Source organism: Atta colombica, unplaced genomic scaffold (genome assembly GCF_001594045.1).
Source record: "Atta colombica isolate Treedump-2 unplaced genomic scaffold, Acol1.0 scaffold140, whole genome shotgun sequence".
Lineage (NCBI taxonomy): Eukaryota > Metazoa > Arthropoda > Insecta > Hymenoptera > Formicidae > Atta > Atta colombica.
Window position 1 is genome coordinate 1,810,667 of NW_017259229.1, and position 17,832 is coordinate 1,828,498.

The 17,832-nt window shown below is 30.7% G+C and overlaps 1 protein-coding gene across 2 annotated transcripts in view; it reads left to right on the top strand.

Moving 5' to 3' along the window:
- LOC108684809 overlaps positions 1-17,832 on the top strand; it is a 38,392-nt gene that overhangs the window by 18,431 nt on the left and 2,129 nt on the right. Inside the window, exon 1 of one of the 2 annotated variants that reach the window (XM_018189303.1) lies at positions 9,781-9,950. The exons of the other annotated variant lie outside the window; for it this stretch is intronic. The gene's annotated coding sequence lies outside the window, so the exon portion shown is untranslated. Of the gene's footprint in view, positions 1-9,780; positions 9,951-17,832 lie in introns of those variants that run through there. 2 annotated transcript variants of the gene reach the window in all.

Consider the following 17,832-nt stretch of genomic DNA (forward strand, 5'->3'; position numbering starts at 1 on the left):
TTTCATGTAATTTATAGTGAGGGAATTTTTATTAAAATATTTATTGTAAAATTTATTAAAATCAGATTTAGTGACATCTCCTTCAATCGAATCTTCATTTAATCGATCTTTACATTTTTCGTTATTATGACTAATTCAAGTTTGATTCGAGAAAGCGTTGTTCAGATCTTACAGAATCATAAAAACGTAAATAAATTAGAAAATCGTGCGTAATTACAAGCCATATCTCTTACTGTTCATAGCGCAATTGATTGAAAAGCGTGAAATCTAATGAGCGTCAAGCTGGGTTACGCAAAATCACGGAAACGACCCCCCCCCGAGAAACAATAATGACAAAAAGCAGCTTTTATTCGTTTTATTGCATTACATTTTCGCCTTTTATATTAGCTTTTTTACAATATTATTATGAATCACGATGCATTTGTACGCGAAAAATATATTTTTCAAATTGTGAAAAAAAGATTACGAATGAATGAAATGAATTGAAATGGAGAGGACACAACGTGTCCAATAACTTTCCTGAATCAAACTCGATTGGATTAGCTGCATAATAACAATAAAGACCGATTAATCGACGGAGATTACTAAAATTGATTTTAATAAAGTTTTATAATAAATATTTTATAATAAATATTAATACTTAAAATCTTGTTAATAAAGACCCTATTCATTAATTACATGAAAAAAGTTTTATTATAAATCATCATTCGTGCGCATATTGTCGCGAATACTTTTTTTCAAATTGTGAAAGAAGATCACGAATGAAACGAATTGAATGGAGAGGGTTTGATGAGAGAGTATTTAATCGACTCTTGTACACACGAGAGGGAAAATGCGAGGATTGAATCCGGGTGAGAGCGATCGCCTGCGCGCGCCTTTTCCTTTTGTTCTCCAGAATATACAGAATAATCTCATATATTGCGATCTCGTGAGGTTACCGAGTAAATCGAATCGCAATGCTTAAATATCGGAGCAACTGGCGATTCGCACTGTACGAGTATAATATCCATCATATTTGTAACGAAAAGAAAGGAAAAGGAGAAATAATTGATCAGAAATTATTAACGTCTTCCTGATAAATATAAATAATTCTATCTGCACTTTCGTAAGTTGATGTAAAATTTATGATATCGCGTGCTTGAAAAATATGCTCGTGGCTCTTTTGGGAAAATACTTGATCGTCTATAATTAAATCCATCTGGCTTGACGCGCGGGTGATTCAGCTTTGCGAGGCGAGAAGAACTTGCAGCGGCATAACGCGCGGTAGGGCTTACACTTTTCTCTTATGTAACGTACGTAGATCGGAGTTTCTGCTCGGTGTAGCGTGCACACACAGCAGACCGCCTCCGGAGAGCAAAACCGACGGACGAGGAGGCGCATTGTCTCTTAGTCGCGTTCGATAAACTTATTCCTTTTGTTCGGACAGCCAGAAGATCAGAATCTGGGACGATCCCCGAATTTCCTTCTCTAACACACGTGACACTCTATTAACTTCGATAATGACCGTTAACCTTTCGCTACCGATTGTTGTATCGTAATATTTCTTGGCCTTTACGGAGGATAATTGTGCGCAACGAAACGAATATTTTATTTATCGACTTTGCAAATTCTCTTTCATATTATGTTATACTTTGTAATTATTTTAAGATTATAAGACTTAAATTCTTACATAATGGATTATATAAAAGTTTCGGAAAATTTATATAATCATATTGTATAAATTTTTTTATTTTACTATGAATTTTATTAAATATTTTATTAGTTATTTAATTATCAATAATTTTATTAATATTAGTTATTTAACATTAATATATTAGAATTTTGTTACTTAAAGATTGTTTTAGTGCTTATACACAAAGGATTATGTCCAGTTTTATAGCGAAATTTGGACCCCGGATGAACTTTGAGACATGCTTAAAATTTTAAGATATCAAAAGAGAATCAAAAATTCCATAAGACTAGTTTTATAGAAGAGGTTTCCTGAGTGCTAAAATTATCCAAAGTTTGCTATTATGACCATCATTAATCTTATCCAATTTCTCTGCGTCCAGGTGCGACATCTCCCCGCACTAACGGCAGTAACGGATTGTATTAAAGACATTGAAGTAATATCTAAAATGTAATACAGTTCATTAATCCGATTGACAGTTATATGGTATCTGGAATATGTCCAACACTTTGACGAAGTCCATATGCCAGTAAAAACAATTAATGATATTTTTTTACTTTTAGAGAATTTCGATGTGGAAGCTGAAGAGAGAGAGAGAGATAAGGTCCATGTTTGGCCATATTTTATATTGGCCATATTTCAATTAGGCAATTAAAATCTTTCAAACTTTGAGTGTCTCTTTCCCCTCTTCATCGATTAATATATATCTAACTATTCATTTGGGATCCAAAAAAGATTTTAGTTGTCTTCGTCAAGATTGAATATATTCTAGATACTAGATGATTCGAAAAATCGAATAAAACCAGTCTTATATGATACACAATACATAATAGCAAACTTTGAACAACTGTAGCATTCAAGGGACTCATTTTACAAAGTTGTGCATATGGAACTTTTTAATTCTTTTTTTATGCTCTAGCTAGGTCTCATTGCTGTTCAGCCGGGAACCCAAACTGAGCATAGTCCTTTGTATATAAACATTTGTAAAAATCATAAAATTCGAAGTTTGAGTTTTACTCACAATGTTAATTGATCAAATGTGTGAAACGGAAATTTAATTTGGCATTAATTTAATTTCTCACTTTGTGCAAATAGCACAGTCTAATAACTAACGCATCCGTCAAAATACATTTGTGCAACCGTAACGTCCATGAGGAAATGTGATAACGTTTAATTTATTTAATTCTCTTCCGGACAATTAATTTTCCAAATAAAACGTGAATGTCATCTTTTTTTTGATATTGTATTACATAAAAGATCTCATACACTAAAAAAATAATAAATTTTAATAAATATTTGTTTGAATAATTCTAAATAAATATTTACTAAATGTAACATATTTATTTGACACAAAAATTATTAATTTTATTTAATTAATTATCATTTTTTTATTGTGTAAATACTTATTTACTGTAAATAATGTTTATTTATAATACTATTCAAAGAAATTTAGTAAATTTTTTTCAGTATACATATTTACTTGTACAATGTACTTTTTATTTTTAATTTTTATCTTTAGCAAGTAAATGCTGGAAAAGAAATCTTTATAGTCTATTTTAGAAATTAATTTGAGTTTAAAAAATCTCTTATGATGTCAATAAATATTCAAATTGTATGAAAAAGTGTCAAGGAAAACGCGAGAAAAATCGGAGCAAGTCGATCGCCTTGTAATGTCATTATTCTCGCATTTATTATTCATCTCGCGTATTGTTGTCTGTTGCTTTTTTCTTTTTCTATGCTCAGAGATAGTACAAATGCACTCGACGAAAGTGACATATTCTCCGGGCAAAGAGCCAATTCTCATTGACTCTTATACCGGTTTCTTCCTCATGCCGGCCAGAGAACCTTCGCTGCGATCGTCGGGTTAGGTCATAACTTTAAGAGAACGAGTTCACACACACGCCTTTTCTGATCTTTTCTTTTTCTGATTTTAATAGATGGATAAATAACGGCGATCGATGTGTGCTGAGGTCTTTTTGAGTGACCATATTTTACTATGAATATCTTATTAACATCACGCAAAAAAATATTTTGCTACTCCAGCTAGAATTATCGCTGTTTTTTTGTATCTGATAGAAAATTATGTCATATCAGAGAATTTATGCAGAGAATTTATAGCACAAATCTAAATTCTATCTCTGTCATCTATGTATATGATTAGATACAATACATATTCAATATCGTAGTACTTGCTAAAAATTTATCTATTTTATCTAATTTTTTATACATAGATAATTTTCGCTATAAAGAGAGGAAGAGAGAGGCCGATATTAAAAAATTTTGAGAGCTAAAAATCCTAACAATATACTTAATTTTGATTGCAATAAAACTTCCCTTGTATGTCACATATCATAATAATAACATGACAAAATAATATTTGCAAATTGAATTGCAAATTTTTTAAAATTATGACATTATGGAATAATCTGAAAAGTGTATTTGTATTCAGAGTTCAGAAAGACTATAAAAAAATTGTTTTGTTCCAATGTTTGAAAAGAAGTTATTTTATCGGACAGTATAATTAGCCTCCATAATTAGCTTAATTATTATGACTTAGTATCGCAAACGCAAAGTACAATAGATATCGCGGAGTATACTTGGTGACTCGAAAATGCAAGATTCATTTATTTTACATTAGTCGATTATTTGATTGTTTAACAGGAGATAAGAATATACAATAAATAAGAATATACAATAAAATAGCACGCTTCAGACCTTTCTTTTTGATTAGTTTCCTTTTAATAACAATTTTATTAATTAATTTAGAGCGTCTGTTTCTCAAAATTTTCTTCCTTCATCCATTATATCTCTTCTTTTTACCATAAGACGCAGGAAGGGCTCTCACCTTTCACCCGAAGTAACTGTACAGTGCAGAGAAGTCAGGGAACTGACTACAATACACTGATAGAAGCGAACAGCTGTTACAAATGCCGTAATCAGCCACAGTTCGGTTACGTGTCGGCAACGGCGAGTCGAGTAACTGATAACGCTACTAACGGTAGTAAATACGCGGCATGTAGGAGTAGCGACGCTACTCCCATAATTAATTAGTATCAGAATAAGCGAATGGCCTCTCAATCATTGTAGATATTGTTTTATACTGAACATGGATCTTTCATCTACAGAATTAAGGATGTTGATATCATACAATATCTGCTAAAATCAGTCAAACAATCAAGCAGCCAAAATAAGCTGATATTATATAATCAGTATTATTCAAAAACTTTTAATGATATTAGCTCTGCAAAACAATTGTAAAATAAATCACCAAATAATTTTTTTATGCATCGAAATGATTATATATTTTTCTGTACTTTTAGGTCAATAACTTTTAAATAAATAAGTGGATCCAAATAAACTTTTGCATGAATCTACTTATTATTGTTTGATTATTGTTTGATTAGTATATGCATAAAATTTGATTTAATATGTTACTTCCTCATCAACTTTGCAAATAAGAATTATAAAACACGATTTTACACAAGAATTAATAGAAACAAAAGAATTAAATAATTTTTAAATCGATAAGAGAATTGTGTTGAAATTTTACACAGTATTCATAATCTCTTTAAAAAGAAAAAAAATATACGAAAAAATATATAATATATAATATAAAAAAATACATAAAAAAGGTATCAAATATTACATTCTTCTTAATAAAAAATGGATTCGAAATAAATGCAATTAGCCAAGTATTTTATAACGCAAGACAGATAGATTCAAAGTGATTAAACTGTCAGCTGGATTATAGTGAAGAAAAAAAACTTGGCGTGTCCGAATCGCATTAAAACGTAATATTCTAGGATCAATATATTTTCATAGTACGGAAATTATATTTGTAATATGAATTAATAAAAAGATTATTATATACAATATTCTGCAAATATACATAATACATAAAAACAATAATTCAACAAACAAGAGATGTTAATAATAATTGCTTACTAATCTTGTAAATTTGTTATCTATAATGTCTAAATATTATCAATATTATTACATATTGTTTCTTCATAATTTATATCGTTTATTATTTATGAATGTATTTTCATGTTCCACAAACTATGTAACTACATAAATATATATATATTTATATATATAAAATGTCTATTATTTTTATATTTTAATTTATAATACAAATACTATGTTGAGATAATATATTCACAGAAATGCAATTAATGTGACCCGGACACACCAAGTTTTTTCTTCATTATAATCTAATTGACTATTTTAGTAATCACTTTCAATCTATCTTATGTGTCTTGCATTATGAAATACTTGGCTAATTGCATTTATCATTTTTTTATTAAAAAGAATGTAATATTCGATACCTTTTTTATGCACTTGGCGTATATTTTTTCTTTTTAAAAGAGATTTTTTTAGGGATTTCACTGTTTTTAAAATTTTTTGAAAACAACGTCGTCAACGCCCGTGTCTCTCTCTCTCTCTCTCTCTCTCTCATGTACATTGATAATTATTGTACATTTATGTACGGATTGGTCGCAATTAAAAGATACCGATAACATTATATAATAAAAGTGTTTTAGATTTTTGATTACGATTTTAGTTTCTGAGCAATTTTAATCTAAAATTTATTGATGTCAAAACTCCAGATAAATCTAATGGTGACTGAAAGAAAAGATTGGCTGAATATGGCATAGCATTTTTAATTGTTGCAGCAGCCAATTTTTGATTGTTTTAATCTATCCGATATATTGAAATCCGAAATCCTATATTGACATTGCAAATAGGCTAACGCAATCAAAAATTGGTTGCTGTAACAAAAAATTGGCTGCTGCAGCCAATTAAAAATGCTATGCCATATTTTACCTAATCTAATTTGCTGCAGCAGCCATCTTTTCTTTCAGTGTCGCAAATTTGGCAACGGCACGAACGTATACGTAATGATTCATACATCAAAATGATTCATACATCAATTCATACATCAAATGGTCAAGCGGCTCTTTTTGTATCTTTATGCACTTGGCGTCGTGACGCTACCGCATTGCTTGATAATAGAACAATCTATAAAATTTTTATATTTTTGGTATTATTTTTAGAAGTGACACATATATACATCTTTAATCTTCTTGTGATTATTCTATGAATTTCTAGTAAAGTAAATTCTTTCAAATTCTTAACATTTAATATTATTATTTAGGTTATTAACATTTTTATAAAATAGATAATTAATTTAAATCACTTTAGATGTTTTCTTATCGTTTTAAGATGTTACATTTCTAAATTTTAAATTTTAAGGTGTCATGCTATTAGTAAGTAGAAAAGAGATTAATACAGTAATAAAAGAGAGATACTGTCTCTGCTATTAGTTTGAAAATAAACATGTCGATTCTGATTTTTCATCGCATAATTAACGCGATAGCGATTTGCTAGCAATATCAGAATTTAACGGTGAGAAAGAAATTGCAGCACAATAAAACGCAATAAGAATCCTAATGAACTTGCCGGAGCGAAAATGTAATGAGAAAATGTTATTAACGTTAGCTAACTGAGCAATTATTTCTACATTTATGAATTATAAATTATTACAATAACTGTTACAATTATTTTTGATCGTGCAAAATCATAATTCATAATTTATGGAGATTTATTCATTTTCATTCATTTACTAAGATTGATTAATATTGGAAATTATTAAAAAAAAACTGTAAAAAATCAGAAATAAGTTTCCGAATTTTCGGCAAAATCGACTTTAAATTAGAGAAAAGATAATTTGCAACGTTTAACAATAACGCCCTATATATCACAGGAACAAGATTATTATCCTCGATATTTTTTTCCCAACCACAAATTGCGTTCCTCCTCTTTTTGCGAAACTTTACCGAACGGATCATTAGCTTCGAAATTGATGCGTACAAAAATCTCGGGCATATCATCCCATGGACGAACGTGCGTGCTAGGAATGACTGAAGCTGCGGAAAGAAAGAATTGACTTACGTAAGAAATCGATTCGATGCTTTCATTCTGAAAGCGCGGGCGCCTTAGCCATTCACCGCGGAAGCGAATCCACCTGGAAATCCAACTTCGAGCGATCGTCCGGCTGTATCGAAAAATCATCGAAACGCAGGCGAGAGATCGTGGAAATGCCGATAAAGATTCAAGCACGCGATCCACGCGACCGAGACGCGAAACGTGCGTCTAACTTTTTCCTTAGCGCGATAGAGTCATAAAACGAGTCTTCTTTTTTCGCAGAACGTTCATTTCGTTTCACGACAGATTTAATTGAATGATTTATTTATCGAGGATTTAGTACAGCGCTGCAGATCTGACTCACCTTTTCGGAAAAATTTAATATGTTCAATTTCGATTGATTTCTTTCTAATTGTTAAAGAGAAATCGATCAAAGGAATCATTACTTTTGTATAATCCAATTTTATAAGTCTATAATCTGCAGAGAAAGGACAATTTTGTCGAAGTATTTAAAAATTTAGCAATAAATACAGATCTGAAAATAATTTTGTTGGACCATCAAAATAATTGTATAGGATGCTCACTGATTGCGACACTGGAAAAAATCTGGTTAGATTAATTGGAAGTCTTGGTTGATTTTTTTCAGTATAGAATGTCAAATTCAAAACTTCACTTTTATAAAAATTTTCCAATGTAGCTCATCATGCTTGAGAATTCTATGTAATTATATATAAATATGAAAATTATTTTGATGGCTCAACAAAATTATTTTCATATTTATTAGAGCTAAATTTTTAGATTTTTTAGACTTCAGCAGAATTGTCTTTATTGTATGCTGTTTTGCAACGCACGCATTTCCTTCATTCTTCTCTCTTTCAGTCTGATTCATGTCACGAATTTTTACGGATAACTGTGCGTGAGAAATGCAGTCGCAACCGGTAACAATCGAGCACTTTATTTTTCCTTTTCGTCTCGGTAACCCAGTGATGCGTGACCTTTCTCACACGAGGAGCCCCATTTAGCTTCAGTTCGCGTTACCGCAGGCCCGATGCACCCCGATCGTGGAAACTGAAACTGTCGGATAAGATCAACGCCGGTTGCGTGCGATTTGCACGTCCGGTGCGCGTTTTACTACTTTAGTATACTTTAGTGTCTCTCCTGTACGTTTCGCCCCCGCGGCTAATCGTGGCATATCGAACGCGTCAAGATGAAAGCCTGTTAATCTGATTAACATAGAAAGGAAGATTTGCATGCGTACAATGTGAGTTACGAGAAGCAGCTCCAGCGATATCATCTTTTACAATGTCCTGACTCACTGGGTCAAGATTTTCCTTGTTTTTAGCACTTTCCGGCATCGTTAACGAAGAAATAATAAAATTCGCGAACATGTCGAGATTAACATTGTTTGCATTTTAGATTATTTTATTACATTTAATATAAACGCAACCATGTTTTTATGATAAATCAATTCGTGTATGAAATCAAGCAACATAAATTGCTTTAAAAAAAAAACACGAGAATAACGGTTTTTCTGAGGTATTTAAAAATTTAATTAGATACAAACCTGCAAATAATTTGGCGAACCATCAAAATATTTATATAGAACGTTTAAGTATTAATGATTAATGCTACAAAAAATTTAACATTCTAGCAACCAATTGAAGCGTTTCTATATAATTATATTTATATTTATATTTATATATATAGCTAAATTTTTAAATACTGCAGCAAAATTCTTTCTGTACAGATATTATAATTTTCTATTATATAAAATTTTATAGAAAATCTATTTTATAGAAAATAGATAAATTGAATTAAAAACATTCTGCAGATAATTTTAAATATTACGACCATTTGCAGAGATTTAATTCTTTTATTTAATAATGATCTTGTTGATTAATTTATATCAATTAATTTATATTAGTAAATATTGTCACTTTTATATCTGGCTTCTTCACTTTTTATTATCGCGTGTAAGTACAAAAAATCGGAGCGTGTGCCACGGCAATCGTGTTGCGATTGTGCTTCATTCTTCGCACGAGCATGTCGTGATTGAGACACGAGAGCGTGGGTGCATTGCGAATAAACGGTCGGGAAGGGGCCTCTCGATGATCGAAGTGAAAGTCGTGGATCGACGGGACTCAGCTTGGCATGGAACGATGCGTCAGTCTTGTCATGATCTTCGCAGCAAGCGTTTCGCGTTGAGTTCTGATCTCCAGTTATTGATCGAGCTTTTTTACCGACGATGCAACATTTTTGCGAGAAAATGTGCGGAACGATGCGATGTGTGACGTGCTTGTGATACTTTTGAATCAAAACGCGCCCCGACTGGATTAGACGGTTTAACTGAAAGGTGTGATGTTGAATCGATATTGTTTGAATTCTTATTAATATCTCAAATTATTTTTTTTTAACAAAAATTTTAAAAGACGTTTACTAAATTGTAAACTAGATTATCTATTAAATGAGAGGAATAAAAATAAAAAGTATTAAATGAGAAAAATAAAAATTTAAAAATATATGAAAGAACAGTTTTGCTAAAATATATTACAAATTTAGCTAACTGTCTAAAATAATTTTATTAGATTATCAAAATAAATTATATAGAACATTAAAGCATTGCTATGCAAATAATTTTGATATTTTATCAATCAGCTTCAGCGTCATACATTATTTTAATAATTCTTTTTAAATAATTTTAATAAAATTATTTTTAGATCTAACTAAATTTTTAGATATTTTAAAATCGTTTTCTTTATGCAAAAATTTTAATATTTGATTTACCTTTCAAAATACACAAAATCATAAATTATAAAATGAAAAAAATTATGCGCAATTAAACTTTTGTTAAGAAGAAATTGATTTTAAAATTTTATTTCTATTAATCTGCACAAAATACATATTTTGTGAAGGATTTATTATTGTATTCTAATGTCAATATGTCCAAAAGGTGTTACGCTCTTCTTTTCTTTATGAAAAATTATTTCACTTTTCTTATAAACTGAAAACATACATGTATGATTTATTCGATGCTATATAAAACGATCGATTGCACGAACGTGTACTACTTGGCGCTTCATACATCTTTCATGTAGGACGCCTTATATTACATGTATGTATGTAGCCCCGTCATTATTAATTACTACAACATGTAATAATAGCTCTGCGGTAACATTACAACTGTTAGTAGTTGAACATACATCGTCACAGCATTTTTCACTCAAAATTACGTCTTTGATTATTTAATCATTTTCGACACGTTTTATCTATATATGCATCTTTATATAACTACTTGTAGAAATTTTTTTTTTTTTATATATTATAACAATTTAAATAACATTTACAAAACAATTCGTAAATCAAAGAATTAGAATATTTTTGTGAAATTATAATTTTAATATTACAATTAAATAGAGATTCCAAAATTAAGGAGACAGAATATTAAATGTTTCTTTTAAAAAATTTTGCAGAATACAACAGCATTGAATTTTTGTAAAACAATATTTTATCAGACGGTTAAAGAAATTGAAGAAGAGGATGAAATCGGGGATTCTGGCGATCGAGGTTTCCACAAATTATAGATCGAGGAGATCACCGCCGATGGCGAAGAAGATAGGAATAACAGTTATTCTGCATTCTCCGGTCATTAATTTCTCGCGTCGGACGGCCGTACGTCGTTATGAATTTATAACGATACTGTCGATCGCGGCAGTGCAACGAAAATTCGTAGTTGCCAGTAGTAGCGGACGGAGTGGTACGACCGGTCGCGCCGGCAAGTAGTCATTCTTCGTTGTTGTCAGGCGACAAAAAAAAAAATTTCTACAAGTAGTTATATAAAGATGCATATATAGATAAAACGTGTCGAAAATGATTAAATAATCAAAGACGTAATTGATCATGCAAAAAGCTGATCGTGAAGCATCGATGTCTTTTTTGAAAATCGATTGGAGTCTTGACGATAAATGCCGCAATTGATTTCCTAAGTGAAGCTGATGGTGCGTAAATGCTTTATTCAGAGACATTGTTCGAGTTAGTAGGCAAATTGAAGAATTCTCTTGGAGTCAATAAAGTATAATGAATCATCCTTGATAATGAAAACTAATATAATGTTGTTATAATGTCTTCTTTCTTGATAATGGAACTTAATGTCGTTGAAAATGTTAATCTAACATACATAAAACACACACGACTGCGTAAAAAGATAATGAAGAGTGTTAATCTCGATAAAGTGAATCGAGTTACGTTTGTAAAAATCGTTCCAGAGATATTATTCCCCCGTGAAAGGCTTAACCTCGGGCTCTCGTGTGCATGCGATAACGGAAATATTACTCGACCTCGCTTGCATACGTTTAGTCGTTCGTGCGAATCTATCGAAGATATACATCAGAAAAATTATTATTTAGGTCTTTGAGCGATTTAGCTGGTTAAAGTAGAAGAAAATATTGATGAAATAGCGTTTATAAAATTAAAATATTTTATTTTTAAAATTATGCTTTAATAATTATGCTTTAATAATTGATAGAGTTATATATAGAGATGAAAGTATTGAAGAGAAATATAATATTGAAGAGAAATGTTGCAATATTAAAATATTGATCTAAAATAAAAAGGTGGACTTTCTTATTATTATTTAGGAACTTCTAAAAATGTTTGAAAGGGAACTTATTTTTTATCTCTCTTTACCTCTTTCTTTCTCTCTTCTTCTATTAAATAATATTAAATTCAAATAATTAAATAAGAAATAAAAAATAGCTTTAAATTAAGGATCAGCTATAGTTCCTGCAAAAAGTTATTAGAATTGGAAACTTTATTTTTCGTATAAAAATGAATGTTGTATACATATTCAGAAAGATCAATATGTTTAACAATACAATTTTATCGTTAAAAATACTTTCATTTAATTTTAATTATTTTTTTTAAATAAATGTCTACTATGTCTACATATTGAATTAATTTTTGAATGAATTTTCTAAATTCAAATCACTAATCTTTCAAATGCAATATAGAAGAATCTGTAATTTTTTTATTTTGTTAAAAAATACATATAATACATTCTTTATAGATATATTGAGTCTTTCTTATTCGAATGAAATTTCGTTCTCAAATTTCTTGACATAAATTTTTATTAAATAAAGATTTTAATATTTAAGTAACTATTTGTAGCAGAATTGTAGAAAAGTAATTCTGTATTTTTCTAGATTTTTTGAAAATCTAGAACAGCAAAAAAAAAAATTAGGCTGGACAAAAAGGATTCAATGTGCCTATAAAGGATTAAGAATAAATTGCTTGTCTTTCGGCGCGAGATCTGAAATTGCTGTTTGTTCTGCAGAATCGAAAATTCAGATTTCGACGTCACAAACGTGTTTTCCGGTCAATACGCTCGTAGGATGCGCATTGCGGTAAATATTGATGTACGCGGCGCGTCGCGACGCGTCGCGTTCGATTCGCTCGCAAAGAACGCGAATCGATACGTCCTCGTTTTCCACATCCTGCCGGCTGTTCGGCTCGCTTCGGTCTACCATGCGTGAAGACACCTTACGGTACATCGTAACCGTCGCTGCGTTATGGACACCATGCTTAGCCCCGTGGGCGTGCGGGAGGTTGTTGTACCGAAACTCTCCCGACGCATCGTTCCCAGAATAATCTCTCTTATACATATATTCTCTTCTGCCTTTAGTATCTTTGCTGAAAAAAAAAAATAAGAAAACTTTGCAAAGCAAATTTAAAAAGAAAGCGGTTTAAAAGGAGCCATAATTTATTTCTCTAATTTATTTAATTATTTGGATTTAATATTATTTATAATAGAAGAGAGAAAGAAAGAGATAAAGAAAGAGAGATAAAAAATACGTTCCCTTTCAAACTTTTTTTAGTAGTATCCTAAATAATAATAAGAAAGTCCACCTTTTTATTTTAGATCAATATTTTAATATTGCAACATTTCTCTTCAATATTTACTTTCATTTTTATATGACTCTATCAATTATTAAAGCATAATTCTACAAATAAAATATGTTAATTTTTTAAACTATTTCATCAATATTTTGCTCTACTTTAATCAGCTAAATCGCTCAAAGACCTGAATAATAACTTTTCTAATGTATCTTCGATAAATTCGCACGAATGACTAAACGTATTCAAGTCATACTAGTTATAATAAATTTTGTATTAGTTAATTTACTTTACTGACATAAAGATTAACGTTTTCGTTGATTTCTTCGTCATTTCTACATGAAATTAAAAATATAATTTTATATAACGAGTGAGAGTGAGACAGCAATAAATTAATAATTAGAATAAAAGACCATGTCAATTTTAACAACTTGGGATGTACAATACATATCAATAAGTAAAATTTGAAACGAAAATAACTAATTCGTCGGTTAAGAAACACAGAATTAACAAGCAATTTAATATTATTGCTGCAAATAAGCATCTTAGAAAGTTGTTAATGCAATTAGCAATTAATGTTAGCATCAACTCATTAACTTTCCAAGATGCTTATTTGCAGCAATAATATTAAATTGCTCGTCTCAGTTTAATTTGCAACGTTACTACTTCAATTTCGACTCAGGATTGTATTTCAAAACCGACAATCGACACGTAATTATCTTAAACTGGAAATTGTATAAATTTAGAAAAAAATTATTATCAGGCACATAAAACCGCCTTGATTGAATATGGCGTTTTTCATTCAAAAAAAAGTGTGTTAAATTTTTATATACTTTAACAAACTGTGATTCTTTCTGATTTGTGGCTCAAAGCTACTTGTTAATTTTTGTTACTGCTATTTCCTCGATTGGTTTATCTATGAAAGACTGTTTTATGAAAGTCATAGATTAGGACAGCACGTAGTGTTTCTGCATGCAGCTACAAAGTTACAGGAGTTGCGCTCGAATCCTTGAATCGTGTTTACTAGGCGTTGGATCCGCCGTAGTGGCTGAACGTAACGCTCGAATATACATCATTAGATAACAGAGCCAACGCGAAGGGAACGTGAAAGGTCTCTGGTTCACGGCGTGGCGACCGGTATCTTGCCGTATCGTTTCGTCGCGGCGAGTCGGTTCTGGTTGCCAAGCAGCGACGGCGGCTGCTACCCAAGTGAAGCGAAAGAGAGAGAGAGGACCGTATTCCTTGTATCCTTGTTACCCAACCATCTCGATCGTATACGACGATTACAGTAGCGGAGAATACGCGTTATGAAGGGCGCACGCATCTCATTGCTTGCGGCACCTTTTTATGATTCTTTCAACAATCAATTCGAACCAATTGGTTCTTTAGCGTTCTTTTATAGATCGAGAAGCGCAGAGGAGTGCAATACTTCATAAGTTTTTTTCATTTAAAATATTTAATTAAAATTCATTTAATTAAATATATATTTAATAATTAAATAATGTACACAAAAAAAATGGTTTCGTTGAAATATCTAAAAATTTAGCTATTATTAAGACATAAATTCAAAAATAATTTTGTTTGGACCATCAAAAAAATATATAACGTTCAAAAATTGATTAGAATATTTTTTATAACATTATTGTTAACACTCTTAAGCATTTTACATAATTATTATATTTTGATGATTCAAATTCACAGATTTGTATCCAATTAATTTTTAAATGCTTTAGCAAAACCGTTTCTTTAATACAAATTTGAAATTAAATGAAAATGTACACTGTATTTTTCCATCATTAACGTGATAATGTCGAATAAGAAGCATTTTGTAGTTTATACGTTATCGAACGAAGTAACTGAGCAATTAAGCGAACATCGCATAAATATTCAGGAAAATGCCATGAAGAGTGCACGACATATCCATGTGTATAATTTTCCAAGATATAGAGAGCGGAGTCCGCAAATGACTCAATATGAAAAATTATGATTGTGACATTGATCTTATTTATGGTACTCTGGACATATACATCAAGGGAGAGGCACCACATCATGAATCACAATGATAGTGAATCAAATTTATCTGCAATCAAATGCATTAAGTTCTCTCAAAGTTTTTTATCTGATTTAGTGGCCAGAATCGACAGCCAGAAGTTCAACATTTTGATAACGTCTAAAAAAGATTATAGCCTTGGCCAAAAATATTAGACACACCTTATTAACCATTATTTAAACTTTAAAGTTTTAATTTAAAAATTGATTTATGTCAATCGATTTATGTACTTTCTGTAAATCATTATTTGTTTCAAGAACTTTTTAAATTTGTGTATAACAATGCAGGTAAAATAATTTCAGATAGATGAAAAAAATATAGATTCCTAATATTTCTAGTCAAGGCTTTCTTGATAGTTTGAGATTCCGATAACACATTTAGAATAATTCTAGTATATACGCCACATCTATCAAAAATTTAATTTATTAAGTATTATTTAGTTACTATATTATAGTATATTTATAGTAAACTATATTTATAATAAACGAACTATTAAAAATTTTGTACTGTCTACTATTATGAAAAAAATATTAGAAATTCAAAATATTTATTTTTCATAAAAAAATAAACTTTTTGAAATCCTTGCATTTTTGTCACGAGAATAGGATATGTCTATTCATAGGGAAAGACAAATCGATTCAACTCACAATAATTTCATTTTAATATTAACAATAAGAAGCTGAAATCATAACACAATACTAATATAACATAAAGACATATAACAGAGTAGTTACAGAAAAATTATCCTCACTCCTTCTATTTTTTCTGACTTCTGCAGCGTAAATTCCAATACAGCGTATTTGCCGGAGTTACCCTATATATTACGTCTACATTCACAGCACATTGTTTCATCAGACTTTCATAGACTGTAGAGATTAAATCTCCTGCCGCCGTTCGATATTTCATCTCGGCTGTTCCATAAAGTTGGAGAGTTTTCGATAGTTCGACCTGTTTACAGTTCGTAGGTCGCAGGTCGCGGCTGACTGACTCACAATGCGCGATCCCTGTCGTTGTAGATATCCGGATGGCCTTTTTTTTCCTCGTAAACGAGTTCTCTGTCTAACCGGAAAACGCAACATGCGCTGTCGCATTGATCCATACTTTGCGATGGAAAACTAGAGAACGGTCGATCGACTGGCCAGCCGGAGATAAATCACTGCCAGGCACCAACTGTCTCGTATGTATGCGTGTATTGTGAAATAATATTTAAAGTATGCAAGCTGCATACGTGCGTCGGTGTTCGCGCAAACAGCGACTTTAAATCAGCGCATCGATTAGAATACAGTTCATATGATAAAAGCGATCAGACTTTTGCACGGCCACATCGTGGGCTCAACTCGCACGTTTTGATCCGTCTCAGTTTTGAAGATTTTATCGTGAGATAAGAAAAGTCGCAGCTATTTATGATTTGATTTCATTGGTATTTCGAAATGGCTAATTTTTATTTTTAATTAACTATTGTAATTAAAAATAAATGTTCGAATGTAAATAAGTAAAGAAATAAAAATATTGTTTTTTGTACTTTTTTAAATTTCTGTTATACATATTGAAATATATATATATACGGAAAATAAAAAATATAAAAAGAAAAAAAAATATAAAAAAAGAAATTCTAGATTTTTTAGGACAATTTAGGATATAATAAAAATTTTTGTTTTATATATATATATATCATAGATAAATTTTTATCGTATCTTAAGTGATCAAGATTAGAATTTGTTCTTCTACTTTCCCTATATTTTTTTAAATGTTCTATGTATACATTTTAAATATACGGAAGAATGTTGATCTGGAACAAACCCTTGATAACATCACAGATTCATGGCACTTAAGATGTAGTGGCAGTGCAAGGATACGATCATCTCAGTCGAATACTCAGTACTATACTTGAGTTGTTATAAATAAAATCAAAAAGACTCCTCGTGGAAGGCATGGTAAAGAAGGAAAACGTGGGCGGTATCAATCGCAGGGATCGGCCGCCACGGAGAGAACGAGCCGAGCAAAACTCTCGATCGCGTGAACTTTATTATTTCGAGAAGCGATATTTCTTCATCCGCTTCGTAGACGCACTATCACAATGATGTTATGAAATTTTGACACTGCAATTCTTTCTGCAATATATTTTCCGATTTACTCAATCGATTTCACTTAATTTCATGTAATTTGCTAATCGTAAAGAAATACAGACATATAACAGTCTGGCTACGAGCGAATTTGTCAAAATCTTATAAGAGAGGAAAGTAAATCTAATTTCTTCCATTATATATATATTTTGTGTATATATATATATATGTAT